The 26,252-nt window shown below is 39.4% G+C and overlaps 2 long non-coding RNA genes across 4 annotated transcripts in view; one reads left to right on the forward strand and one right to left on the reverse strand.

Moving 5' to 3' along the window:
- The window catches only part of LOC141727035 (uncharacterized), a 132,012-nt gene that overhangs the window by 42,203 nt on the left and 63,557 nt on the right, over positions 1 to 26,252 (forward strand). The window lies entirely within an intron of this gene.
- LOC141727140 (uncharacterized) lies at positions 624 to 13,766 on the reverse strand. Of its 3 annotated transcripts, XR_012578187.1 has the most exons (4): positions 13,704 to 13,766; positions 12,837 to 13,026; positions 7,923 to 8,098; positions 6,304 to 6,963 (listed from the first exon to the last, which is right to left on the reverse strand). It is a non-coding gene; the product is annotated as an uncharacterized LOC141727140 (long non-coding RNA). The 3 variants fall into 3 exon arrangements; XR_012578188.1 differs by lacking the exons at positions 6,304 to 6,963; positions 7,923 to 8,098 and adding an exon at positions 624 to 1,019; XR_012578189.1 differs by lacking the exon at positions 7,923 to 8,098.

A 26,252-nucleotide genomic window follows, 5' to 3' on the forward strand; every position in this document is an offset into this window, starting at 1 on the left:
ATAGGATTTTTAAAAAGAAAAAAGAAAAAAAAATTCTGTCAGTATGAAGGGGAAGGGGTTGCTTTCAGACAACTGAAGGATAAGTCTGAAAAAGTATTTAGGAGTCTAGTGTGTGTCTTAGGTATCTAAACTGAATGAGCAACCTACAGATCCTAGTTCCCTAAATAAACACAAGGACTACTTATTTACCACCAGTGAATTTAATAATCTAGAATATTGCTCCTTGGCTTATCCCAAGATATTTTTGGTTAGTAGTGCCTAAATTACACTCAATAGTGCTCACATGAATTTCCCAAAGAAGGTTATCCCTGGAGAAAGTTTTTTGAGTAATCTCACACCAGAATTGGGCTACTATCGTGGCTCCTGCTTATCCACTGCTCACCCATGGCAACTCCACCCACCTTGGCTGAAAACATAAAGCTGGTGAAGCTGGTTCCACCAATCTTTGTGCACTAAAACTTCAGCTCACAACGCTCTGTCAGGAATGGCACCCTGTGGTTCAGCAATGCTCTGGATGTTCTGCATATTTCCCATGAAAGCCAGAATTTGTGGGGCCACTGTTTGCCAAAATGCAAATTAACTTTCTCCTAAGTGCAATAACAGTTCTAGGGAATGTGGCCAATTGCAGGAAGTTATTTATGGACATTTTCAGAATACACAGCATAGCACTGAGACTGGGACTCACACTTCCTGCACATGTACACTCACCACCCGGCCATTACCAAAAACGTGGCACTACCAGGACCTCTCCCCATCTTTTAAAAGAATAGAGTAACCAGGGTACCTCACTAAATGGAAAAATTAAGTCAGATTGAGACTGTTTGAGACTGTTACCCACATTTTTATTCAAGCAGCTGGTGTGGTGTGGCAGACAGTGCCCAGGTCTAGTAGGAAAGTGGCTCTTTGGACCTCTTTGTCCATCACTGCTCCTCTTGGCCAGCGTGGGTGTTTTTGTTCTTCTTTGTGGCTCCTGTGAATGCTGCTGTCGAGGGTGTAACTCACAGAAGTTTTGCTCTACTCTGCAATTAAAGATTTCAAATCTGATTGCATGTAATTAAGTCACTTCAGGCACAGGGTAACTGTTAAGTGAACAAAGTAAAGGTCCAGTGGTCATTGCTAACTTTTGGCTTAATATTTTTGGCTTTTGGTGGCGAAAGATTTTTTTAGTCACCATTTCCAGGGAAATGTGCTACTCTTGGTGGCTGGGTTCCATAATTTGTTCTGAGGTGGGCTAGAGAAACATACAGAGACTTATCTAAATGCCCTGAACATCTGACCTTAAATACAGATCTGAAAGTCTCTGGTGATAGATGAGCACTAGAAAAAGCACAGCTAATGGTGCTTTTTTTTCTAACAGGAAACTGAAAAAATGGACTTTCTGTAACAGTGATTATTTGTAATTTGGCTGAAAACAAGAAGATAATGTCAGGGAAATGAAAAGTTGAAAACAGTAAAGTTTTTTAATGAAGAATGTATGGACATTGGTTATACTTTCAGCAGTCCAAGGCAAATGTGTATTCCTTATTTACACATCAAAGAATATATAAAATTTATCTACAGACATATAATGTTCCATTTAAAAGAACACCTCATAATATATTCCTTTTCAGGTGTAACACTTGAGAGCCTAAACATTCCTTTCTGTGGGACTACTTTGCTTAATACTTTAAACATGTTTTAGACCAGCTATGATGCTGCTGCAAATGTGAACACAGCAGTGGGTGGTAAATGGTAGAGGTTTTTTCAGTTTATTGAAATATTTGACACTTTTTGTTAGCCTTGGGCTTCAAGCCCCCAAAAGTGAGTGAAATGAACGATCTGAGGGTTACTGACTCATATTTTCTATCCTCATGATAATAAAACATAGCAAGAACAAATATGGAGAAGTTAAGAAATAACTTGGGACCAATTATGAGCTGGGGTGCCTTCAAGAAAAACAATTATGTTAAAAAATAACTAATTCTGTTTCATTTTAGAGTCTGGCTTCAGGGTGATTTTGAAAAATCTTTCTCCTTAAGCTTAGCAGCCAATAGCAAGGTAGCAGCTGGAGTATTGTTGAATAAATACTTTTAAAGGAATACAGACTCTTTCATCCTTGGGAAAAGTAGTGCTTGCATCAGTGGGAAAAACACAGGAAATTTGATTGTTATGGGGATTATGAAGCCTGCTTTCTTCACAGAAAGGCAGAGCACAATTCAAACCATAAGACACCGTTCACTGCAGGCATTTGCTCAACACCTCAGAGGGAGCGAAGCACAGACAGATCTGTGTTAAAGTGCTTTTCCACTGCTTTTCCACTTCTACTGCCATAAATAGTCATCTTCCAGAGCGGACTCCACATCAAAGCTAATAATGTGATATGCCTGATTTTCTGTGTTAAGAGCCTCGCAGGATGAACATTCCAACTTTTCTTTGGATATCCCACTGCCATACTGTAATCCCATCCCATGGAGAATTTTTTCTAACCTCCAGTCTGAACCTCTTAAAGCTTAAACTGAGGCTGGCATCTTTGTTCTGTAACCTTCCATTCCACAAAAGAGATCAGCTCCATTGTCTCTGTAACTTCTTTAAGTCATTATGGGCAGAAAGCATTTTGGAAATCAGAATGAACAGATGATTTATTCTCTCTGGAACAGCAAATGAAAAATGTCCCTTGCAGGTCCTTGTGCCTCTTCTCTAAGAGGATCTACTTCATCTATATTTTGAACCTAGTAGTGGGAAAAGATGAAGTGAAATATTCTGCTGTATGATCCCAGGAACAAGACTTAAAAATGAAAAATTATGACGGATTTTTACTTCCTGCCTTATGTATCCAAAATGCATTTTCAGAGTAAGGACTGCTCTCAGTGATGCAACCAAATCTGTCTCTACAGACCTCACAGAAGCACAAAGATACTATGATATATTAGGATATCAGCAGTGCACAGCGATGAAGCATTTGAATCTGAGAACAATTTTGTTTCTCATGTACTTTTTGGTTATTTCCACTCAGCAGTTATCATGGTTTAACCCCAGTCAGCAAATCTGCCCTACACAACCACTCACTCACTTGTTTGGTGAGATGTAGGAAGGATTTGGGAAGGGAAAATTGAGAAACCTAGTGGGTTGAGATAAAAACTGTTTAGTAGGTAAAGCAAAGTCCAGGCATGCAGCACTGTCCATGGGCAGGCAGGTGTTCCACCATTCCTGGGACAGCAGAGCCCCATCACACATGAAACTTGGAAAGACAAATGCCATCACTCCAAACAGGGCCCTTTCCTCCTCTTTTCCTTTTTCCACCAGCTCTCAATGCTGACTGCAGTGCCCCATAGTATGGAATGTCCCTCTGGCCGGCTGGGATCAGCTGTCCTGGCTGTGTCCCCTTCCAGCTTCTCGTCCACCCCCAGTCCCCTCACTGGTAGGGGGGTGAGGAGCAGAAAAGGCTTTGGCTCTGTGTGAGCACTGCTCAACAGTAACTAAAGCATCCCTGTGTTATCAACACTGTTTTCAGCACAAATCCAAAACACAGCTCTTTACCTTCTACTATGAAGAAAATTAACTCTATTCAGCCAAAACCAGCACAGGAATGGAACAGAATAGTATCAGTTTCCATCCCACCAAGCATAAATACATTGACTCCAACTGCAAGAGTGTGTAATTCTTCCTAACACTTTTTGGAAAGGGGTGTTGTTACACTGAGTGATGAGAGAATCCCTGCTTGAGGTGAAAGGTTCTGTGTTTTGGACATTGCTCCAGTTGTATATATGTTGTTTATGTGTGCACATTTTCAAGAGAATAATCTTTGAGAAGGCATATGAAGGGCTGTAAGACATTATTGTAGTAGGGCCCATATACTGAATAGCAGCACTGTGTACTCCAGGGAGCTGTCATCTCCTCCTCACAAGCCCATTACAGTCCATCTGCAAACACTGGCTCCTCTAAGATGTAAGGGAACAATTGACTCACTGAAAGCTCTATCCAACAAACCCCTAGCTGCACGCACTGCATACAACAGACATCCCTCCGGGGCCAGCCATAAACTCTGTATCATGTGGGCTGTGATACTCATGTTTATTCTGCTGCTCCCTCAGCCAATCTCTCATGTGCTCCTCACCAAACAATGCCTGATATCCCTCTTCCCCCCTGAATTATGATCCTGCAGAGAAAGAAAAACATAGTGAGAATTCATTCACATCAGGCTTTCTATGATGATAATGAGGGCATGGGACAAAAAGCCTTTTCCTACTTCAGCTTTAAAACATTTTTCCAGTTTTAGTGGGAGAGAATTCAGCAACCATCAAGAGAAGCAGACAGAATCCTTAGAGGCCAGAGTGTAGTGTTTGTGTTCTCAAGATCTTAACGCTCCTGAAGAGAGATGTGGAATAAGTCTTCTGGAGATGTCAGCAAGACCACAAATAGCTTGAGAAGAATTAAGTAAAATTTAAAAATAATAGACTACAGGTGGCCTGTGGGAAGACCCCCAGTACACAAGGAATATGTGTTTGGCTTATACCAAGAAGCCTTGCAGCTGTGTTTTCAATATAAGCTGAAGTTTGGGATGTAACAAGATTTAGTTAGATGCCATGTAAAATGGAATTATAGCAGTTACAGCATATAATTTTATGATTAATTCAGCAAACTTAGCTGCATTAGAAACTTTTTTCCCATTGCACATTGCACATTAATTCTCTGCAAGTAATGTAAGTCTAAACTTACAATATAGTATCTATATTATGGGAAAAGGGTCATCTGAAATAGAGGCAGGACCAAATACCAAAACAGAGTAAAATGACAGATCATTTCAATCATTTGAAACAGCATTACAGGGACTGAATATAATCAGTATATTTTTACAAACTGTCATATTTGATTCCTGTCTTCAGGAACAACTAACATAAGCAAGGATTTCAAGTTTGGCAACTGTGTGCCCTGTATTCATCCCCACAGGCCCCAGAAGGATAATTCTTAAACCTCCAAACTGTCTTGTGTAGCCTTTTTTTTTTTTTTTCCTGTAAGACTATCCAATTACTTAGTGCTGTGCTGGGAGTACCTGAGGAAATAGTAAAAGGAAATACAACTGAGAGCCACTGTGGTTTGACTCCTCTCCAGATACTTTGAAAATATTTTGGCAAAAACAAGATTTTAAGTAAAACTGTTTCCTTTGGTAACATACCGAGGACTGCAGGTTTTACATTTTTGTACTCAGTGTGGAGGGCCAAAAAAAAACCCAACCCCTTGTTTGAGAAGGTTGTACACGTGGTAGTAATATTGGTGGGGAAGAAAGAGAGAATAAAGCAGAGGTGAAGGAGGTGGGGAATGTGAGCAAAATGCAGAAAGAAGACATGGAGACAACATAATACAAATATCTGTTTTCCACTGACAAAACAAGCTGCACAGTGATGCAAGAAGGAAAATATCTCTGGGTACTTTAGACTTCTAATGAGTGACAGTATGATGGCTTGTTCATCAAGGGTTGACTGTGATCAAAGAGATGAAAACCATGATTTCTTTTAGCTTGTTTGGTCATCCAGTGGTGTTGATGAAGGAGCTCCTGATCTGACAAGTGTAAGTTGTATTTCCTTTTCTAAAAGGAGATTCCTTGAAGTACTTACAACTTCTTCTCTCTGAAGTTTTTATTAAGAATCAAAAGACTTGCCATGAAAAACTTTCTAAATGCACTGTCCATACTGAATTCTCTAAAGCCAAGTCCATCTGGCTGCACCCAGAGCCCCGTGGGCAGCAGGGCAGGGAGGGGATTCTGCCCCTCTGCTCTGCTCTGCTGAGACCCACCTGGAGCACTGCATCCAGCCCTGGGCTCCCAGCACAGGAACCACAGGGACCTGCTGCAGCCAGCACAGAGGGGGCTACTGGTGTGATAGAGCATGGAACATCTCCTGTGAGGAAAGGCTGAGAGAGCTGGGGTTGTTCAGCCTGGAGAAGAGAAGGCTTAGGGGTGACCAAGCTGTGGAATGCCAGTACTTGGGGGAGCCTGCAAGAATGAGGGAGAGGGAATATTTACCTGAGTATGGAGCGACAGGACAAGGGGGAAGGGCTTCAAATTGAAAGAGAGTGGGTTTAGGTTAGATGCTAGAAGTAAATTCTTTGCCCTGAGGGTGGTGAGGCCCTGGCACAGTTGCCTACAGAAGCTGTGGACTCACCCTCCCTGGCAGCGTTCAAGCCCAGGCTGGATGGGGCTCTGAGCAACCTGGTCTAGTGAAAGATGTCCCTGCCCACAAATGAGCATTCCAAACCATAATTATGAGGTCTGTGAATATTTAAATTAACTAAACAAAACAATAATACCTTTGCCCTTCAGGACTGGTTTATTTCTTTAGGAGATCTTTGTGTTTGTTTGGCTGCCACTCATCACAGCATGCCCAAATCCCAATTCTTGCTTCCATGTTGTCCTGCTCTGTACACATCACTCACAAGTGGCATAACAATTGGCATTCAAGAGAACAGTGTTAAGGCATTCTTATTATTCACAAGCAAATTAACCAGATAAGCATGATGTAAACATTTCTCTTCAGTTGTTCATTTCCAAATACAAAAAATTATAACTCCTTATCATGGCCTTCAGGCAGATATACAGTTACGTGTTTCTTTCAATTGTTGTTGAACTTATGAGAGAGGTTTTTTTAAGGCCTAATTGCTGGTTTTTTCCTGTAGAAATGTTCACCTTGTCACAGTGGGTCAAATTCTTTCTACTTTGTATGGAAATGCAGTGGGTTAATGCCTTTTCACATCACAGCTTTTCCTCAAAAGACAACTTCTTCTTTTGTCCTGAAGCCACTTATTACTGGGAAGGGCTCAGGGAAGGCATTCTTTAAAAATAGCTGTAGGATGGAAGTCAACTTCAGTCCTAACTGGGATTACACAGGTGCTGACTTACGCTTTTGCCAGCTGTAGTGATGTGGAAGTATTGTATTGTAAGTTCCCAAGCGTATGAGGTGCTGTGAGCTTAGAAGCTGTCAGAAGACAAGGCTGCAAATCAAAAAGAAAAAACAAAGAAGGTGTAGGTCATGAGTGCATGGAGATGGTGAGGACTGAACAGAATTGAGTTATTTTGGGAAGAAAGTCTCTGGAAAGTTGTGTTAAGCAAGAGGTAGAAGGAGCACAAGGCTTTGAGGAATTGTAATGGAGCTGAGTTTTGATACCTGAAAAGAAAGGCAAAAGGACCTATTTATTTAATGAATGCATTTGAAGTCATAGATGTGATTTCCATTTGAAGAAAGAGTTTGGATTGATTTTTTGTTTAGCTCAAGCAGTCAGAACTAATTTTAAATTAAATCTGAGGTGCTTTTCAGGGGGAGAAAAATAAAACAATGCATAATGTCCAGTAACTGGCAACTTGCCTCTTTCCTGTACCATGCTAAATCATTTTTCTCAGATGCTGAGCTTCATTGTTCTTTGTACCTTGTTGAATTCCAAAGTTATTACACACTGAAATCTAGTATGTTTAACCATGTCTGCGTAGGCTACTTCTAACAGTTCCTTAATATGCCCTGTTTATAAACAAGTCTTTCTACTTTTTTACCCTCTTCAGCTCAAGTGCCTTTTTGTTTTGCTTGGTTTGGTTCAGTTTTTGGTGTTTTTTGGTTGGTTGGTTGGTTGGTTTAGTTTGCTTTGATTTGTTCTGTTTTTGTTTTGGTTTTTGTTTTGGTTTTGTTTTGGTTTTAGTTAGTTTTGGTATTTTCTTTGTTTTGTTTTAGTTTATGGTTTGTTCACCTGAGAGATCTGAACATGCTGTTAAGGGACAAACTGTGTCCCTAACACAGGGGATATTAACCTCACAGGGGATTACGTGAGGGGATGTAAACCCCACATAAGTGACAGCAGAGTAACATCTACTGGAGCTGTGCCCTGGACTGCAGCCCAGACTTTTCCTTGGCTAGTCTATGGAAAGAAGAAGGTTTTTGACATAACTATTCTTTGAAGAGTACCTTAAGTGAAACCGGGTGGACATCTTCTTTAGGTGTTTAGAATTTAAATCCCTCTTCACACAGTTGTCTTTCAGGACGAGCTTACAAATAGCCTCAAACTTTGAGCTGCCATTCTGTTTTCTGCTTCTGAGATGCTTGGATATAGACTACGACAAGTTGATTTTCTTAACAAGTACCTGAAGGAAAAAATATGCCTATTTTGTAGATCAGTTTGGAGAATAGTACTAGTTCAAACAGAGAAGAGTTAATGTGTGAGAAAACACTGTGTTTTCAAAAATCCAGTACATGTGGGTCAGTTGTTCCATAAATGATGAGTGTGTTCCATTAAAGTGTTATGCCAGGAAGCTTTAATTTCTACACCTAATTCTTTCATGATCTGAAGCCAGTTTTTAAAATGTTCATGTACTTACTTCAAAAACAAGGCTTTGATGAAGAAATTCCCTAGATTATTTCTGTAGTGATCTGTTCTAGTGGTTTGCAGCATGCCGTGGAGAACTGAGGGAATTCTTCCTGGAATTCCTTGAAGATGTGGGGGTTTTTTGTCATTTGTGTAACTAATCTAAAATTAAATTAGAGACTTGTAGCTCTTGTTGTTGTAGTCTAGATTACTTATCTCTTTGGGATTTTGCTAGAGGTACTTACAGTTATAATTTAGAACAGTAGTCTGGGTGTCCATTGAGGCTTCAGGTTGTGCTGGGGTCTGGGCTCCTTCTTCTCAGTGGCACTAAACTTTGGAAGTGAGGTTCATGTCCTCACTGATATTAGATCAGTGTGGTTACAGGACACAGCAAGTTATCCTCAGCTGAATACCACATAGGGCATTCACTAGAACTGTGTTCTCCAAGTTACAGTTAATTTCCTTCCCTGACTTTTATTTTCTTCCTGTCATTATCTTATCATTATTATATCTACCTTTTTTCCTTCCTCTCCTCTTTGGTTTTCTCAAGAGGACCTTTCTTTTTAAAGAAGATAAGCTATTTGGCCCATATTCACCTCTTTATACAAACTTACATCTATGAAGCTCTAGGTTTACCTTCAACATTCTGGCAAATACCCTCAGCTGATGAAAACTTTTCAACCATGGGCAGTTTCAGCATCCTGTCTGCGGAATCTCTTCCGCATCAGGCAATATCTCAAGATCAGAGACCTTCAACTCCTGCAGGCTGGCAGGTGTCCTCCTTGAGGAGAGATCTGAACTCACATTCACTCCCACTCACATTCACCCTCAGACATCTTTCTAGCCCCTAGAATGAGGAAACTGAGCAATGCATTTAATCCTGTACTACGCCCTCTTTCTACTTGTTCTTCTGCTTATCTTCACTGCTTACTCCTCTTTTGCTTGTGCTCACCTTCTCTGGAGTTCCCTGCCCTCTGAGCTCTCCCAGTCACTGTCACGTGAGGAATGACAGAAATGGAACAACTCAGAGAGGGTCACAATCCCTGTGCAGCCTCCCCACGGGGCTCCTGCATCTCTGACAGTGATGGGTGACTGTCGGTCACACCTGTCGGATCCTAAAGGATTTCATGGCTCTGAGATTCCAGCTGCGGGGTCCTCAACACAAGAAGGATGCTAACCTGCTGGAATTGGGTCCAGAGGAGGGCCACGAAGATGATACAAGGGCTGGAACTACTCTTCTAAGGAAGAGAGGCTGAGAGAGTGGGAAGTAAAGAAGGCTGCAGGGAAACCTTACCATCCAGTATTTCAGGAGGCTTAGAAAAGATGGAGAGTGACTTTTTGCATAGCAGATAGTGACAGGACAAAGAGTTACAGTTTTAAACTAAAAGACAAGTTGTTTAGATTGGGTGTTATAAAAAAGAGTTATTTCTGCTATTGGTTAGTAGCAGCTTTTAGTTCAGGCAATTTTGTTAAGGATAATTAGCACTAGAAGAAAAGGTATTTGCATTCTGGCCCTGATTCTGATATTATTTTTTTCTTTGAATTAGATAGTGCATTGAGATTATGTGAAATTCAGAGCCACTGTTATTGCAGGTTTTTTCTTCATTTGTATCAACTTTGTTTTCCCTTGTATCAATAGCTGGGATGTGCTTCTGATTAATTAGTACTTAATCTGGTACATTAATTCATAAATACCATGTAGACATTCAAGATGAAGATGCACTAATGTTGAATTAGTTACTGTAGTTTGACTGTTTAAAAAAAAGAAAACAGTTTTACATTTTAAAATAATCTAGACAAACAAGATTCTTTGAATTTCTTTCAAAATCACTTGGATATAGACATAGATTAGCAGGTGGCAATGAAAAATGCCAGGCATCTTTTCACAGCACAGTGTTCAAATGGGGATTTTTGATGAGAGGAAAGACAGAGGGAGAAGCTGACAGAGAGACATCTGCTGGTAACACAGGAGAGCAAAACTGAGAATTTGGGCTTCTGAGCTGAGCCTTTACATCCTAATTAATGTATTTGGTTTGACTTGGTGGTGCTCTTACCTCCCCGTTGGAGAAGCATAAAAAAATCAGTAAAAAGTCATATGAAAATTAAAACATTCTTCATTCCAACACTGGTTACCTTTAGTCTCCCTTTCAAATTAGCAAAAGAAAAACAGATTTTGTTACATGTGTTTAATGTAGGAATATGTGAGTAACTTCAAAACAAAAGTGAGAACAGTCCTAAAGTTAAGGAATCCTTTCCATGGTCATGAATATCAACCCAGTTTTAATTATACCAAGAAACAAACTGGAATCTCTTAATCTTCAGACCACAGACATGAAACAGTGAATGGTCAAGCACCTTCTTGATACATAACACTTCACTGCTACAAAGAGTTTTATGAAAAATAATATGCCATTTATGAAAAAATGTTATTTTTTGTGAATGTTAATGAGTAGCAGAAAATGGAAGCTAGTAACTGAGTTAATCGGCTGTGTTGCTATGAAACAGTCATGCTGTCATGGCTTGAAACTTATTTGCTCTGACTCAGGCTGAAAAGGAAGTTCTTCAGACTAGGTACAGATTTATTTTAAGGGGTGGCACCTTGGTTAATCTGAGTCATGTTCAGTCAGTAGCTGGATAGAGTCCCTCTTGTTATGAAAAAACCTGATCTTTTTCTTGATGAAATAATATTAATTTGGATTTCCCATTTTTACAGCAGAGGAAAACAAAAATTGATCTGACAAATTGGGACACTCTGTCCATGTCCCTTAATGTGCATTGAGTGTCAGCAGCATTTGCTGGAAGACACTTCTGCTTCCACTGTCACTCCCTGTCCTATTTTAGTTGCTTTTCACCTTATCTGTTAAAGTCCAAATGGGAGATGCAGCATTACCTCTATGATGTGCACAGGAATTAGGACATACACTAACATGTCCCAGAGTCTTGCTTTATTGCAAGACTCCATTATTTTCATTCTCTACCTACTTTGAATCATGATAATCTCAAGACAAGTCAAGACAAAATGCTAATCAAAGCATCACAAAGCAGCCAGCATAGCTAAAAGTGCTTTTAAGGACACAGCTGGAGAAATGGAAGGAAATCTATAGCTGACCTACAAAGAAAGGCCTCTCCTTCTAGCATCTGTCTGGCTGGGACCCTTCCATCTGCGTGGTACATAGAGTTTCAGGCTGTGCACGTGCATTCCCTCTTCTAATTATGGAATATGCTCAGGGTTCCAGCTGCTCTTGCCTTTGCAGATTAATACCTCTACAAATGTTTCATCTTTCTCTCTAAAATTCATCCTGCTCCCTCAGTAAGTAAGAGATAGTGTGACCAATATCCTAAAGGTGTCTTTCACTGTAACAAATACTTTCTATTTCTGTATCAGAAATGGGCATTGTGCAGTTATTTAAAAAGGACAATTGTGAACTGTACCAATTCCCAAATCACAGCCAAAATCATATTACCCAAACCCCTCACTATTAGCCAAAATCCTATTAGCCAAAATCATAATACCCAAACCTATTAGCCAAAATCATAATACCCAAACCCCTCACCTCCACAGTAAATTTTTATGCCCATGTACTATCACCTACAGTCCACAGCTCCACTTGCTTTACAAGGGAGAACTCTTGGTCACTGTAAAATCCCAGAAGTACTTGAAAGCCTGAAAAGCTTTTTAGACATATGTGTACAGAGGATGCAGGTACTTTACTTGCAGGATTCAAAGAAAATTAAGGTCTCTGAAGAAAAATTTTAAAAGCATAGTGATTATTCTGCCATATGAACACTACAGAAAAATCTACACTGACACCCTTCTTTTTTGGAAGGGTTATTTTAAATCTCAAAAAGTAAATTATATTGCCAAAATTTGGAATAAAATATTTTTAACTCTTTTTGTTTTCCAATTTCAGTATACAAATGCTCCATTTTTTTCTCTTTATAATGAGAGATAAATTAAACATTTTAAATTTAAAATATAATTTAATTGTTAGATTTTGATTCATCTTTATCTATTTATAATTTTTCAAGGAACAGTAACTCATAGCATTATCTTGATAAGCCATTTCCTATTTCAGTTGAGATGGCTTGTAAATAGGGATAAACTATGTAAGAATTGCCATGCTATCATGTCTGGGACAGAAAGGAGCAGTGAATTAGGAGGAATTTTTTCACAGAAAGGGTGATTAGGAATGGGCTACCTGGGAAGGTGGGGGAGTCACCATCCCTGGAGGTGTTTAAGGAAAGACGGGATGTGCCATGGTCTCATAGAGACGGTGATATTCAGCCATAGGTTGGACTTGATGAGCTCAGAAGCCTTTTCCAACCTCACTGATTTTGTGATTCTGCAAACACTTGTGATGAGAGTGTAAGAATTGTCTGCATAGGCTGATCTTCCCTAAAGATTACTCTGTGCCTCTGAATTGTTGTGGCTAAAGATTTGCTGAGTTAAATACTGTCTCAATGAAGTTACCTGCTATTATTTTATCTGATATATATATATATATATATATTCATACCTTAATTGACACAGTATTCTGACCTTCATAGAGAGGTTCTTGTTCCCTTCCTTTCTCAGGCACTAGTTGAGGCTGAGTAGAGATTCTCCTTATTGCCCTTCTTGAACACAGGAGTGGTATTTTTTTTCTCCTTCTTGTTCCGGGTTGACTGTATGATGCATTTATTTTCAATTGTCTTGTTCTGTTTATGCTGAATAATAAATTTTGCACCTTTAAGACTTGTTGCAGAGAGTGAAGGGGGGAGAGAAGAAGCGTGCAGTTTGTTTTCAGACACTGCACTCACTCCTCCACATTCCTGCTCCTGGACTGTGTTATCTGCAGATGGACAAACAGCAGGACAGAGCTCTCCTTTGCTTTAGTTAGGTTTAGCTAGCTGAAGCAAAGAAACTCCCTGGACTGTAAGTTGTTTTTTTTTTTCCTCTTTTCTTTGGACCTGTTTAAACCTGCTCTGAACACCCAAAAGAACACCGGCAGCTCGCACCTGTGGCCCACCAAGGCCTGAATTGCAACAACTCCAGTGCCAAAAAAAAAAAAAAAAATACTAAATAAGCCAAGTTACAACCTCAAAAAAAAACCCCTTTTCTAAATTTTTCATCTCTTTTAAAGCAGCAAAAAGTTTTATTGTTTAATATTGCTTAGGTTTTATTGTTTAATAAACAGGGTTTTTCCACTTTTCTTTAAAGATATTTTCTCCCGAACCAATTTTTTAAAAAGCCAATTAAATCTGCTTATCTAACAAAACCCCTTTAAAAATTCTCTCCCAAATTTGCCCTAAATCAAAACAAATGCACTTCTATATCTCAAGAATGTTCCCAGATCAAGAGCAGTTTCAAAAACCATTGAGAGTGGCCTTACAATCACACTGACCTGCTGAGAAACTTCATTAAGTTGGAGAGGACTTCACCTGCCACTGGTCTGTGGGTGAATAGCTGATGAGTGTGTTCTGGCAGCAGAATTTTGGAAGGTTGGAAAGCTTGTGTAATTCTGGAAACAATTCAAAAGCATGGCTGATACCAGACCTTTGGAAAACACCCCTGGAAACATGGTTCAACTACTGTAAATACTACCTCCATCTCCCTCCTTTTAGCTTACATCACTTTTTGCAACAAATGACAGAGAAACTCTGTGGGTCAAATGGAAAGCTTTTCAGTGAGGAAAGGTACAAATGGAAATCAGGATGCTCAGGCATGGTCAGCAAACCATTTAATTCGTTCTTGGAGACTTTCCAGAAGTGATCAGGCTTTAGCTCACATACAATACCCAGCCATGTGAGCATTTCTAACAAAAATTAATCTGGTTTACCTGGTGAAGGTGAGGGCAAGGAGTGTTTACAGTGCTTTGTCTAAACATGGGAGTCATGGGAGAATGGTATCTCAGGGCAGGGCTGATCTTCCACAACTGAACCATGTGTCTAACCATCTCCTGAGCCCTCATGCTCTCAGAATGTAATGTAAGAAATGCTGTTTCACAAGATTTTGCACAATATTGTTAAATATAGAGTGACTGGAAAGATTGTGCTTCCTTTGCCATCACCAAGAAAAAAAAGGGCCAGAAAAAGGAGGGAGAAGCTGTGGAAATCAGAGCCTGGGACCTTTTCTATGGAGATGGAAAACTTCTACTACTTGACAGTATTATTCCACTGAGTGGTTTTGCTGCACTGTCACAAATTACAGCTGCACTGTGGGGGTCTTCCCTGAAGGAATCTGTGATCTCTGAGCAAAATTTGCCCTTTCCATGCTGATTTGTGACTCAGTGTAAACTACAGCCTTACTGTGCAGTCACATGATCTTAATCCTTTCCCCTTTTATCTTTTTTCCTTCCTTCAACAGCTGCTGACTGGTTTTTGTTTTCATACTAATTGCAGCACTTCTGATGTGAGGCTCCAGGCTTGTTCAGAGGTGTACTGAGAGAACAAGCTCATTTTAACACTATATCTCTACTTACATACACATGTTCTGGAGCAAGACTTAATAACAGATGTTTTTTAAAGTCACTGGAGGCTGGTCTTCTACTTTCTTTGTTATGGTTTCAAGCTTAATTTTAAAAATAGAATTAATGAGTCTTAAAACATGAATTTAACAAAACCCACATTCAGACGAAAGGAAAGTGCCTTTCAAGATTTCTTAGCTTGCAAACCAACCTGATTCAGTGTGAGACTGTGTACTGAAATGGATAACTCTGGCCTTATTTTCTTCTCAGTAGTTTCCCTCTCACTCTTTTTGTCTTTCTTCTCTTCCGTATAGGAGGAAGACAAAAATGAGGAGTTTATTGCATGGCAGCAGAGCAATCTAAGACTAATCTAAGCCCATCCAGCCTTTTGTGGCCTGGAGTTTCTCCATTAGCATCAGATGATGCTGGGCATGCTTTTGGTTACTTACTAGAGAAGCAGTTGTGCAAGGCCCTGCCTCCCTGAACAGAAGCTCGGACACCAGAGCTGGGTTTCCCACTTTCTCTGTTCCCTTGCAGATTAAAGAGCTACTGTGTTTTTTTAGAGCAGTCTGTGCAGTTGATTTATATTTATACAGCCCCGGTTCCAATAGTGTTATCACTTCAATTGTCAGTTAATTTTTCTGTGTACATATACTATATGGGACAAGATTGATTTATTCATGTTAATCTAAGAGTAAACCATGACCCATTTTATTTGTAGCGTGGTTAACTGTGGTATTCATGGCAGCTCCTCTGAATATTTTTGATGAGGTCTTTAAGTATGTGTAATACCTAAAACACATTCCCATTCAGTAGGTCTCATGTAAGACGTTAAGCCCAACAGGGCAAACAGCTCCTAGAAAATTCCATAAACATTAAGCATATTTATGTCATAGCATTAAGCTTGGTCAGTTTGAACCTTACTGTATTGTGGTATAAGAGGCATCTTGTTTGCTTTTATTTACCTTCTCACTAGTAAATGTATTTTGGTTAACCACAATGGCAAGGCTAGGCAAGACATTTGTGTCAACAGATCCTTCTTCTCAACAAAGTAACATTCTTAGTTTCTAGGGCAGCAGACTGGATTCTGAGTAATAAGGTCTTTATAAGTCTTGTTGTAAATCTGAAACCATAAACATGTCTACTTTTCTATTAAATCTGCTGCTGTGTTTGAGGCACAATAAGTTCTCTTTTAAATTTGATGGTAGCAAGCATGTTGGTTTTGTAGTTTTGATTGCTGTTGATTTAACATTTGCCAGCACCTCCTGCCAAGCTGTTGACCTAAGTCATGGTCCCTGGTGATGTCATTAACAGTGCTGAGAATTTAATAGTTGATGGTACCTGCTGGTAAGCAGAACAATGTTTTATAGAGCTCCTGTTTTGTTGCAGGCGTGTTTGGGAGCAGTAGCAAGGAACTTTCTGCAGCTGACCTCTAACTGGTTGTTTTTTGATAATAGAGTCAACAAAGATTTGTGCCTGGTGAAGTTTTGATTGGGACATTTATTTGTTTTTTTTATAATACAGGGTTTAAAATACAACTTGAACACCACTAACAATGAAAAAGATTTCCGAAAAATCTCTTGCATTCTTCAGCTGCTGCAGGGTACTTCCCTCCTGCTGAGGACAACAGAGTTGTTCCCATGAGCAAAGTCCATTCACATTGGCAAAATCAACAGGCCCAGTGCCCTTGCCTTGCCCTATTCTTTTCCTTTGGGATGTGTTAGGAGTTGTATGGTAAATTTTGTTTCTTCTGAATGTATAAAATAGCTGTGCCTCATTTATTGAGCTGTGGACGATGATACAAGATCACACCCTTGAGTGTTTGGTGTGCTCCTGTTGGTTTCTCAGGCTTCTGGAGGCTGCAGGAACCTGCTCAGCTGGAAGCAGTGTTCAGGATCCAGGTCTCATATTGAAATGAAAGTCATATATGCATTTTCATATTCAAAGCTTACTGTAACAGCTAAATTAAAAACAGGAAGGAAGCATAATATTGCCTATGTTCCTCTATTATTTCTATCCTCACCTCAATGCCAACACTTAGGACACAAATTAGTGCATTTATTTAAAGGCACCATCACCTGGCACAGCAAACAGGATTTTGCTATTCCAACATGTGTAAATGAAGGCTGGAACTGATCCAAGTTCCTTAATCTCTGTGGACAGCTGCAACTGCAAAACCAAAAATTAGTGTGTCCTGGGGAGGCCTCACATTTTCTTGAGTATTTTTCTAAAACTAAATCAAGGGGTAACACATGCCATCTAAACCATGCTTAAGTGCCTCCATGGTGCTAGGAAAATATGCCTACACTCCCAAATTCCTGGATATTTTTCCAGTTTCTGTATAATCAGTTTGCATACTATTTCTCATGCAGCAGGTTTCAGAGTTTCCCTAAACAGTCTGAATATGGTTATGTGACAATTTAAGGCCTCACTTTCACACAAGACATCTTAAAAACACTTGCTGAAGACAGTAGAAGGCAAACTGAGAAAAATTATCCTTGGAAACAATAATAACATCCTGATAATAAACATCCTGACTGAATGCACCATCTTCTTAAATTTTACACTACACTTTCTTAATAAATATGAGTACTCAAAAGGTTTAATGAATGTATATTGTGTGTTCATATGCATATATAAATGTGTATGCATATGTATAAATGTATACTATATGTATATCTCACCTCCTGTTCTTTGAAATGTTCCTGAATCTTAATGCAAACTTGAGCTCTTTGTGGAGATCTGTTCCAAATGGTTACTTCAATTTGACAAGTTTCACAAGGGAAGCTTCCTACCAAAGGACAGGAAAGAAACATATTCTTGCTTCATCTGCTTCTGACCATTTTGCAGGAATTGCAGGAACTGCAGCTTTTAGGGGCAGCTTGGAAAGGTCCCTTGTTTGGAGGACACATGAATTTCAGGCCTGTGACTTGAAGTTTAAAACAGGATTTAACATTAAAGCTTTGTACTGTCACACCTGTCTCACACCCTTTTCTTCTAGATCAGGAACCTGCTGGATGCTTTTACTAAACTGAAATCCTTCAGGACCAGATGGAGTTTTTCTGCCAAAATCTAATTCAAACCTGTTCCAAAATACAACGTTTGTGTGTCAAGGATTTGTCTCAGTCACGTCTGAGCTAATCCTGCAGAACCAAGGTTAGGAAACTTATCTGGATGGTGCTTCCTGCTTATTTCAAAGTGAAAGACAGAGTGCTCGTCTGCCCCAGCACTGTCATATTGGACTGCAAGGTCTTCTCTGCTTTCAGATTTGGGGAGGCAGCAGTTCAAACATAGGATGGAAAAGCCACAGATACTAAAATACACTAATAAAGAATAATTAAAATCACATACAAACAGAATAAAGGAAGTTGTGCAGTAGAATCTAATGCCTTTTCTCCCTCTTTGGCTATCTTTGTACTTTTCTTCTCCACTGCAAGCCTTAAAAGTACCAAGGTGCTCTGTTAAGGGCACTTTCCCTTCAAGTAGAATTCCCTTCATGTGCATTCACAAGCCTTAAGGCTCTCCAAGTGTCAGTGTGACAACTGGAATGGCTTGGACCAGTAGGTATGGGACTCCAGTAGAACAGTACATGGGAAGGAAAAGAAAGGAAATGCATGAAGAGAGGCTGAATGGCAAAAACGATTTTAATATCCTTAGTAAATAAGTGTAACATGAACAAAGGGACATGCTGAAGCATGAAGCTGATTAAGACAAAGGGATAAGAGCAGAAAGCACAGCAAAATCAAAAAGACAAATTATCTCACCAAATTCTGCCTGAATAGAAAGCACTCTTAAATTGACTTGTCAAACATGATAAGAAATTGAATGGGTATTTGGGCTAGTATTTTACCTAAGGCAGCAAAATGCCAGGAGCAATTCTGACTCATGTGTTTGTCAGTCAATTCTTCATCAGATAGCTGCTAGAACAAGAACTATTTAATGTGAAAATATATTTTTGTGCTGATCTAAACAAATTGAAAACATTTTCATTTGTTTTTCATGAGCAACACAGATGTTGTTTGGCAACTTCCATACAAAACACCACAGATAAAAACCGTAACAGCACAGCGGAAATGGATGAAGTCTATTTTTTTAGCAGAACCAAAGCTCTCCAAAGTTTTTCTCTGCTTTTTTCCAGGGAATGAAGGAGATTAAATGAGTTTGGGGTCTCTGTGTTTGTGTAGTTTCATGCATCTCACATGGAAACAAAAGAAAAACCGCTGGAGGTTTCTCTCTCATGCTGGAAAATCCAGTAGGCAGGATTCTTTTAAATTCACTGACAAGTTTAAATTTATTTAATTGCACTGCATGTGTACTTTCTGCATATATGAAACAGTAACAGGCTAATATTGGAGTTCATAATGAATGTGTAACCTGCACAGAAACTTCCAATTTTTTGATAGCTAGATGCTGTAGTCCTCATACCAAACACCTTGTTTCTACAAGGATTTGAGAGTTGACATTTATAAATCATGCTTTTTTGTTTGTCCACCCAGAGTGTCAATTTGTAATTAGCCACAAATTAATTTTTGAGTGAAATTGCCTGTAATGCCTTTCTGCTCCCTGGCCTACATACATGTACTCTCAATAAACCTGCAGCAGATAATGTGGCAGTAAGACCAAAGACCATTGCTGCATTACATGGTGGAGGCCCTTTCTCAAGCACTATCACTGGAGACTCTTTCATTAGCAATAATTTCGTCCTCTTAATATCTCACTAAAGAATTCATATGCTTTTTCAGACTCTTTGGCATTTAACTTTTCGAATACTGTACTAACAGACAATGAATGTCTCCCTTTAGATATCTCATAGCCAAATTATGTATGTATGTAGTTGCTTTATCTTTCCTCATAAATCCAGTCATTTAATAATTGTTTTGTTGTTATCTGAGACTGTTCTAGTTTGGCACAATCACCCTTAAAATCAGTTGTTCAAAACCAAAAGTATTTTTAGCAATGGTCTCACCATAACCCTACAGACAGGTTTATGCAACCTCTCTTCCCCATGACCTATTGCCCTGTAGCTTGTAAATAAGTTTTTCTTACAACCATATTGCACTGGAAAGTCATATTAAATACCTATTTTATGTCTGTCTCTTTCAGGATCTTTTTTCATGGTAACTCTTTCTTTTTTCCTACATGTTTGTCCTTTTGTCCTCATTTGGCAGTAAGTAATTTCCCATAATTGCTTGCACTGTATGTTTCTGGTTATAATAGCAGAATGATGCCTTCTGATACTAGTAAAAGATTTGAGAATTCTGTGTTTAATTTCCAGCTCTGTGGAAAATGAGGCAATATAACTCTTTGTGACTGAACAGTGCTGTGAGTCTAAATGCATTTCACCTGTGCAAAACACCTACATGTGCTGATATTGAGGCTGTTTAAATGTTATTAAAAAGTCTTGCTTTGCTGTTATGTTTTCAATTTCAGTAAATATTTGAGTAGTATTCTCTGTCCTCTGCAGTATTTATTGCTCTCTATTTGTTTGGGATTTCTTAAAATCTACTTGCATGTACTGGCCAAACAGCTGCCTGAGCTTAGCCAGACTCTAGATAGGCTGATACACAAAACAAAAGGTGTGCTCACAAAGAGAAGAAATCCCCAAGTGTCTGTACAGTGTCTGAATGTCTGAGCAATTGCTTCACCAAATAAATGCTTCTGAGAAGCACAGAATCACCAGCAACTGGTGCTGGTCTTGGTGCAAAGCAGTAAAATTACACTGTTCTGCAGCTTGCTTGTACTTGGAGCTCAGCCTTAAAATTGGCACAGTGGGTGAGCTGGCTGTTCCCAGCAACAATGCCAAAGCTTCTGTGCTGGCTTCTCTCAAACTGGAAAACATCCCTGCTATTTATTAATGTACACTCTGCACTGAGGGAGGACCATGGGAGTTTTTTTCCCATTATAGCACCAGTTTTTCACCACAGACAATTTCGCACTGATGTCTTGAGTAAATAACTCTTACCCTGTAGATCCAGAGGTTTCCTCAGCAGCATGTCAGGTACCTGCTGCAATGGTTAGTTATGCAGATACGAGATGCTTTTCCTGCTGTCAGGCTGGGCAGTTCAGCCACAACCAGGCTGCTGTGGGAGACCCAAGTGGCATATTTGAATGTAAAATATCCCTGGTTTTGTTTACACCATCCATGCAGCATCAGCTACTGTTTCTGCAGTTGAACATAAGTGTTTTCTTTATCTATCTTTATGCTAGTAAAACAATGTGTTAATGAGTACAATGATATATCTGCATCTTAATTTTCTACCTCTCCCAGCAAGCAGGCTCTGGGGAACTGTAGGCAATTATGTGTAAATTCGAGTAAAAATTTACCTTAAGACTTGGAGCAAAATGTATGGGAACATGGACAGCTAAGTGTACTTACAATTCTAGTGAACCATTGAATTACTATTTTAACCCTCAAAATGGATCCTGTTGCATGACTTTCATGGTGACTGTTGAAAAATTCTTGACTTAATTCACACCTCATGTCCAAAAAAGCCATAAAACAAACTTCACTAAACTCTTCAGGAGGTTGTGATGTTATTTAACTTCTGCTCATGCATGTGTTAAAGAAATGTCCTGAGGTCTCAAATAATGAGATGAGTAATAATCTGCCTTTTTGTTGAAAATCAGGGGGAAAATCTCTGTTGTATTCTTAGGAAATTTTTCTTTCATTATCTGTGGGCCTGCACCAAGAATGTCTCTGTAAGATCTTGTGTCAAACCAAGACCCATTGGCACAATGGCACAAGGTTTTAATTTGCTCAGAAGTTAAGCTGGCAACTGTCAAAGAAAGAGGCTCTTACCTGTCTGAACCAATCCCTGGTTTTGACATATGGCATGGACTGTTGATTCATTTGGAAATACCACAAATGCTGTGTTTTGTAACTGACAGCCTAATTACTGTCTAGTGATTAGTGTTTGGCATAATAGACTGTCTCTTGGCTCGCTTTAGCTGGTAATGCTTTGCATGACCATTTCATAACTTAAGATCATAAAAGGGAAAGCTAAATTAATTCACAGGCATGAATGGACCTGAAAGGTTTTACCTTGGCCGCATTTTTCCAGCTAGATATTCATTCCCAGTAATTCTCTCTTGTTAGAGCACATGAACATTAGAAAACAAAAGTATCCCCATCGCCACTAAAACTTGAATGTCTGTGCCTACAGTGTATGATAAGTTTTAGGCAGGCAAAAGCCTCCTCCTCCCCACTTAGCCTTAAAAACAATTTTGTTTCAAATTGTGTACCTCCTTCAGCAGCCACAGAGGTGCCAAGAGCCCGGCTTTGGCTGGGGTGGGTGTTCTCTGTGTCGGTGACCGGAGCCCCGCCGGTGTCTCAGCCCTGCTGCTCCCTGTGGGCAGCCGCTCCTCTCGCTGGGCTCCTGGGGCTCCAGCTGTGCTCCAGGCCTCGGATGGACAGCCCTGGTGCTTCCAGCTGCTCCCACACCTCAGGAGCAGGTGCTGGCTGAGGAAGGGAGCAGGCAGCGAGGGAGGGACAGAGTGGTGGCTGCACAAGAGCCAGGCTGTCAATGTCTCAGTGCTGGCATGAGGTGTCTCAGATGCTGGCAGAGACCATGGAGAGCTCAGAGCTGAAAGGAAAAACAAGGAGAGCCCAGTAAAGAGAAGAGAACAGTAAATCCTCTGGGATCATCAAGTTAGATAATAAGCTCTGTGATGTTTTTTCATGGGATGGCTGGTTTTGTCACCAAGAACAATCATTTGTTGTCAGCTCTTCAGGACAGTGGTGTTCTGGAGAAAGCTATGTCAAAAATCACTGTGAAGCTGATATTCTCAACCTCAGCACTTGTCCACAAAATATTTTATCTCTAGGCTGTCCCATCAAACTCAACAAGCTACTTTTTCTTTAGGGTAGCAGCCCAGAAGCACAAGATTGAAGAGCAGAAGGGACAGAATGACTGCTCAGAGCTGCTCATGAAGAAAGACCTCATGAGACAATGTCTCAATGAGTGACTACTGTTCTGCATTTCAGAAGTAAAAGCATGGAATGTGTCAGAAACATCTTCTGCTATCTTCAGAATGTTGTGGTGATTAAAGTCTCCAAAGCTGGCACACTAGTCTAATGACTTCCCCTTGCAACACCATTATGATACCAACAAACCAAAAGAGAAACCATTGTCCCAGGAGACATTTTTACCTTTCAGAATTAATTAGTATCACAATTTTAATTAGATTGAACACACTTATTTCATGGATGTGAAGAGCTCTTTGCAGTTGTTTATCCATCCCAACTATGCAGTTTAGACATTTACCCATTTAGGCACCCCAATTCCAGAGCAGCCCTGATCAGGACAGCTGACCCCACCAAATAGACAAAAACAGGCCTGGAGCTGAGCCATTAGCTTTGTATGAGGCTGATGTGTGTGCAAAATTATTTCTTTTCCAAACTTGCATTACTGAACTTTCAGAAAAAAAAAAAAAAGGGCCACTTCTAACCTAAGTCTTCTGTCCCCTGTGAATGTTTTGCCATAAGAACTCCAGTTAAAGAAAAGTGTCCTGAACTCCTGCAAAATCATGAAGGGATGCTTGAGCCTTTTTCCTGCAGGAATTCATCACCTTTTCACACAGCTCCAAGGACCTGCTAGCCTCAGCATCCAAAGCAGATGAGAGACCTGAACAAGTAAACAGATTTCTACTGCTCTGTTGTGATTTTGCCTTTCTCAAATATTGCAAAATAGAAGCACCAACAAACAACTATGAGAACCTGAAGCTTTGCCCTAGTTTTTTGGAGGACGGACCATTCTGAGATCTGTCTCTAGGGAGTGTTTATTTGTGGTGTAAAAGTGTCCCAGGCTGCCAACACATCAAAAAGCAAACAGAGCAATAAAAGTTGGCCTATTTTTTGTTTGTTTCGTTCACCCTGCTTCATAAAGAGGGAACTAGCTGGCTAATGAAATTATATAAACCTATTATGTGAATCCCTACATAAATATAAAATCCAGGTTCAGTTTGCAGATTGACTTGTAGGGAATTACAACATTATTGGATCAGGATCATGATTATTTGGACAACTTTCCTCTCTTTTTGAGAGTGCAAATAAATCCTAGAGAAGTTGTGGATTCTAGCACAAATGATTAATGGTAGCAGAAATCTGATCTGTTGTCTTCCCAGGTTTGCCTTCAAATTTGGGAACAAGAATACTCTATGCAAAATATTCCTGTCCTGTATTTCTTGTAATCTACAATTGGGCCACCCAAGGCTGCCTGGGTTCCACAGCACTGAACTGGGATTCACTGGGGTTCAAAACTGGAATGGGTCTGTGTAAGAAGAGAAGTTTTTAGAAGCTGGCTGGACAAAGAACACATCACTCAGCTATCAGAGGTAGGGAAAGAGTCATAAGTACCCTGAGGTCTGGCCACAGTAGTGAAACCATGCACTGCTCCTCTTTTCAGGCTAAATTTCCTTCCTGTTTCCCAATCCAACATCCAGACAGCCAAACATTATAGAGAATACTCTAGGAATTGTTTAGCAAAACCCTTGTTAACCCTTTGATAAATAACAGGTTCATTCAAAAAGAATGAGAATCTGTTTCTGATGGGTCGCACAGATTGGTGCATTGGCAACTTTGGTGCACAAGCCACAGTGCAACTGCGGTAACTCATAGAGAACACAGGCACACCTCTCTACTACAACAACCCCAATGCTGGAAATCCCACTTGAACAAGTTCCTAGGACATAGAAAAGATGTGTCAGTGGTTTTCAAATAGACCAGCTGATGCAAACATTAAATAAGAGTCTTGTGCTCTACAGGGGACTACTTAATCTAAGCACTTGAGAGCTGCTGGGAAGTAGCCACTGCCTCTTTCTTAAAAAGCTGGATGTTCATCACTCCCTCTGTATGATACCATGGAGGCGGGAAAATCATACATAGCCTGGATACAGCAGGTCATAAATAAGGTCATTAAGGGCAGTAGGGCAGGCAAATAAGGCCATTAGGGGCAGTCATTTTCATCCCTCGGGATTAAGGCATGGAAAGGGAAAGGCTCTGAACTTCAAGCTGCTAGCACAGCTGGCATTAGGCAAAGAGCGCTGCACACAGCCATGCAGGGGCTGTGAAGAACTAATCTGCCTCTTCTAGAGCACAAAACCCAACTCTGCTGTAGCACAGAGATTGCTAATAGCTCTAAATATCAGGTTTACTGGCAACTTGTTAAAACACCAAGAATTAAAGAAATGTTCTGTGCTGGGTTCTGAGCTAGGTAACACCAATGTGAATTACGTGAAAGCATAACTCTGTGCTTCCAGCAGATCTGAATACCTGTACATTTGAAATTGCTATCATTTATATTGGTTTCTTACCATTACAGCTTTTGATCACAAAAATGACTCAGCTACAATGATTTGAGGAAATTTCTACTCTCTCCGTAGTAGTTATGTAGGTAAATATTGTGGTTCAAGTGCTAAAATGCACACAGTTGAAAAATAATTATCCATAATGTTAGCCAAGAAAAACTTGGCAAGCACTCTAATGCCATAGAGTTGGAAATAGAGCTGCCATAAAGCACCTTTATTTTCTTAAATAACTAGTATTAGATAAAATATGTCAGTAAAAAGAGACCTTTTCAATAAGAATTTGGTAAAATTATCTCCTTTTTTTTGTCCCTAAAAGAATGAGCATTTCATTTTTCAATTGTGAACTGAATTAAACAATCATATATTTCTTTTCTTTCTTTAGACTTTTCTCTCAAGGAATCATATTTTAAGGAGTAATAACTAAGAACACCTAGAGGAAAAATAAAAGCAGGAAAATTAATTTCTGATAATGCTGAATCAAGAATTGGACCATAACTGTTATTTTCTAGTTCCATTTAAATATAAGCAAATTCAGATGTAAAGCGTGTATAAATATTTATAATGATTATTTTAAAATAAGATAGGCATTTGATCACTTGGATACTAGTACTAAATACTTACTATACTGTCCTCATTGAAAAATCTCTCTGGGTTCAATAACTTTTTGAATTAGAATTGTTTCACAATTTTGGAATGATTTTCAATGGATGCATTCCTGGAAATAGCAATCTGTGAACAACAAACTGTGAAACAGAAAATAAAATAACAAAATTCAGCTAGTGATTTGATCACTGCAATTTTCTTTCTTTCATTCTAATAACTAAAATTCAAACATTTTACGCTAAGTATTAAAATATTAAATGACCCAGCGATTTGTTAAGATGTAAAGAGGGACCTTTCACATGAAAAACATTCAGCATTTGCCTTTCTGTCTTGATAGCAATGTTGGAAGTGATTCAGAGATTTCCCAATGTCACAAACAAAAATTTCTATCAAATTTTCTTAACTGTACCTTAATGAAGGATTTTGTTCCTTGTACACTGTAAGACAAATAAGATTAATTCCTAGGCAAACTTAGCTAAATAAATATGTTTTTGTGTGTTTTATGGAAGAAAGGGGTTACTTTATCACTATCAAAAGCAAAGTGTCTCCAGTTTGTTATCAGTGCACAGTGAATGTTAG

The sequence above is a fragment of the Zonotrichia albicollis genome, chromosome Z (assembly GCF_047830755.1).
Source record: "Zonotrichia albicollis isolate bZonAlb1 chromosome Z, bZonAlb1.hap1, whole genome shotgun sequence".
Lineage (NCBI taxonomy): Eukaryota > Metazoa > Chordata > Aves > Passeriformes > Passerellidae > Zonotrichia > Zonotrichia albicollis.